This window comes from Octodon degus, unplaced genomic scaffold (genome assembly GCF_000260255.1).
Source record: "Octodon degus isolate 3935 unplaced genomic scaffold, OctDeg1.0 scaffold00231, whole genome shotgun sequence".
In the NCBI taxonomy this organism is placed as follows: Eukaryota; Metazoa; Chordata; class Mammalia; order Rodentia; family Octodontidae; genus Octodon; species Octodon degus.
Window position 1 is genome coordinate 84,192 of NW_004524807.1, and position 3,246 is coordinate 87,437.

The 3,246-nt window shown below is 40.4% G+C and overlaps 1 non-coding gene across 1 annotated transcript; it reads right to left on the bottom strand.

Moving 5' to 3' along the window:
- Window positions 1–1,875: 1,875 nt before the first annotated feature.
- LOC111813855 lies at window positions 1,876–1,976 on the bottom strand. The gene has a single exon (XR_002818994.1). It is a non-coding gene; the product is annotated as a small nucleolar RNA U13 (small nucleolar RNA).
- Window positions 1,977–3,246: the final 1,270 nt, after the last annotated feature.

The window sequence follows — 3,246 nt, forward strand, 5'->3', positions numbered from 1 at the left end:
TTCTTTTGAATTTCTCACAATATTTTTATTATAATTCTGTTCTGCTTTTTCTTTAAATAAATCTTGCATGTTTATATCTGGTAGCCTGAAAAACAAATTTAAAGATAGTGTCATATAATATAGCAACAACTGTTGAACTCCTCTTAGCTTGTTTAGTGAAATTTTGTATTGTTTCTAATGTTGTTGTTTTTTCTATCACTATTTTATATTCTTCAAAACATAAAAATAGTTTAGCAATGACAAAAAAAAATATTATAGACAGTCAGACAGGGCTAGGTCCTCAAAGGATATAACACAGAAGATGCGATCTTACAACTGTGAGAGGGACAGATGCTCCTGCCATGGGCCAGACCTAAAGACCAAAGATCAAACAAATGCTGACCTCTATAAAGATTGGCATCTGAGATTGGTCTTCACCCTGACGGAGCCAGAAGAATCATTAATCCAACTGCTATGGGATGGATACCTGATAAAGTCCTGTTCTACATTTATGCCCACTTGCTAAGTGACTCACTTCCACATTTGGTCCTGAACTTAATACTTGAGCAATGATGCTTATAATCTCATTGGTTAGCCATAGTTTTGTCCCATCTCATGCCCACCTAAGCAAGTTCCCATGTTTCCACCACCTTAGACTCACCTCACCGCATGGTTTTTCTCTTTAAAAGTCCCTGGAAGAGACAGCTTCCTGGGGACAACCCACTCAGGCCCCCCTCCTGTCCCTCTCTCAGACAGTTGCTTTCTTTCTCTCAATAAATATATTCTGCTCACAACCTCTGTTTGTTCCTAAAATTCATTCTTTGGTTTTAGAGAACATGAACTCATCCAGTCAGGTTGGGAGATCATTTTTCCTGTATCATTCGGAGGTTCCCTGTATCGTTTGGAGGTCACCCACCTGAGATCAGTTTTTCTCCCTATATCAATTCTAGCCTGCACAGTAAAGTAGAAGTCAGAAGTTATATTATCACATAAAATTAAACTATAAACTGAAAGAGCAGTGTTACTTATCAAAGTGAACACATTTTTGCAAAATAAATTAGGAATTCTTTTTTTTCAAAATTTTATTGATAAACAGAGAGCAATGAGACAGTTTCAGATCAAATCGGAAGTACAGTTTCAATAACTAACACACTGCATATATTCTTCTTAGTGGTTAATTGCTGTACAAGATGCGGACTTGAGATCTTATTTACAAACACCATTAGAACAAATCATTCTATTCATTAACAGAATGTAACTATATATCTATCCTAACCAATTTGAATACACAGATACAAAATGGACGTTAGGAATTCATTTAATATTTCTTGTTTTCTTCTTCCTTCCCTCTCCTCCCCTCCCCTCCCCTCCCCTCTGCTCTCCTCTTTTCTCTTCTCATCTCTTCTTTTCAGAAGCACGTATTGCATGACTAAATAGTACTAGGCACTGGGGATAAACACAAGGTCGCTGCACAGGGCTTCAGGAAACTCGGTGTTGAGAGGGTGAGCTGCAACACATGTCCTTTCCTCCTGCCCAAAGCGCGAGCTTGGATCCACTTGATCCCCATGGGACAGGGGACCAAGGAAAAAACTCCCACAACGGGAAGATGACAGGCAATACACTCTTGTTCATCGCATATTTCTCTCTTGAGGCCTTGATGGTGAAGAGATGGAGATAGAATTGCTGATAAAATCATGAATGGCTGCTAATTGGTCAGAAAAGGGAAAGCAAGATGAAAGAGGCTGAGGGGAACCAAGCTGCCGACACCTCGCAGGAGGCCTGGGGACCTCAGGCCAAGAGGGGACCAAGGAGCTGATGTTTGCACTTCCTCCTGGGAGTCTGAAACCCATTGCCACGCTGAATTTCCCAAAACACGGAACTGACCATTCAAGTTCCCATCAGATGAGTACTGTGCCCACGTTGTAGTAAGACTTGAGTTAGACACACCTCACCCATAGGGCACAAACACCCACTCATCACGTTTATGAACCAAGGATCTCAATTAACAGTTTGATATTGATATTTGCCAATAATGTGTTCAGAAATTTCCCACCAACGCCTTCATATAAAGTAAAACTTTAAAAATAGATTAAAATTGAGACAAAACTTTGAAATCCATCTAAAGTTATCAGATGTTATATAAAATTTCTATATTTTATGCCAATCATGGTGGCACAAGACTATAATCCCAGCATGCAGGAGACTGAGGCAGGAGGATTGCCATGAGTTCAAAGCCAGCCTGTCCCATTCGGTGAATTCAAGGTCAACCTGAATTATAAAGTGAGACTCTGTCTCAAAAATCCAAAAAGGAAAAAAAAATTTTTTTGAGGATTTTTTAATGTGAATACTGTAATTTACTTTTGCAGTTAAAGTAGAAAGTGAAATTCTATTTTTAAAGGAGCAAATGGGACTGAAAAGCAATACTACACTTAAATAATCTACCCTTAAACATTTCTCTGCTTTCAGCATACTAAAGGAAGGAGACAGTCAACACAACTGTGGGTTAGAAGCACAGCTTCATCCAGTCTTCCAGTAAAAGTGATGCCAGCTCTTCTTGACAGCACTCACATGGCTTTAATTCACAACAAGGGTAGAGCTGGAGCTACTAAGGCCACAGTTCTGTATTATAGAATGGCAGGGGCAGAGGTGGAACTGAGTATGTGCCATGTGCTATGGGACGGCCAAGAACAAACAAAAAAAGAAAAAATCAACTAACTAACTAACTAACTAACTAACTAACTAACTAACTAACTAATCACGCTTGTCCAAAGGCCAGCGAAGCACAGATGCCTGCAGAACTGTAAATGGTAATTTAATTCCAAATTGAACTAAGACCGTATTCATCTGAGCTATTCATAGCCTTGTCAGAGGAGTTTAGAGGCTGATTATTCTGGGCACAAAAGCCCCAGCTATGATCTCGGAATGCCTCACTCTCATCTTAGAAGAGCAGATTCAAATGTCATTAATTTCCCCTGATGATTCAGAGTTGATTTTTATTTAGGTCTCAGCGCCAAGTGAGCATCCATCCATATTAGAACGCTGTTATTCCCCAACCAGCTAGTCATGATTTTCCCTGCTTTAACTGCTATTGTGGCTGGCAAGGAACTATTCATTGGACTGATTGGTGCTGCCCAGGGGTGTCTGTGCCTTGACTGGCCTACAGCAGCCATTGTTAAGCCAACAGTTCTTTTCCCTCCCTGGATGAGTCATTGGGGGCTGTGCTGTGCTCTCGGGAAGGCATGGGATGGCCTCGGCCAGCAAATGAGC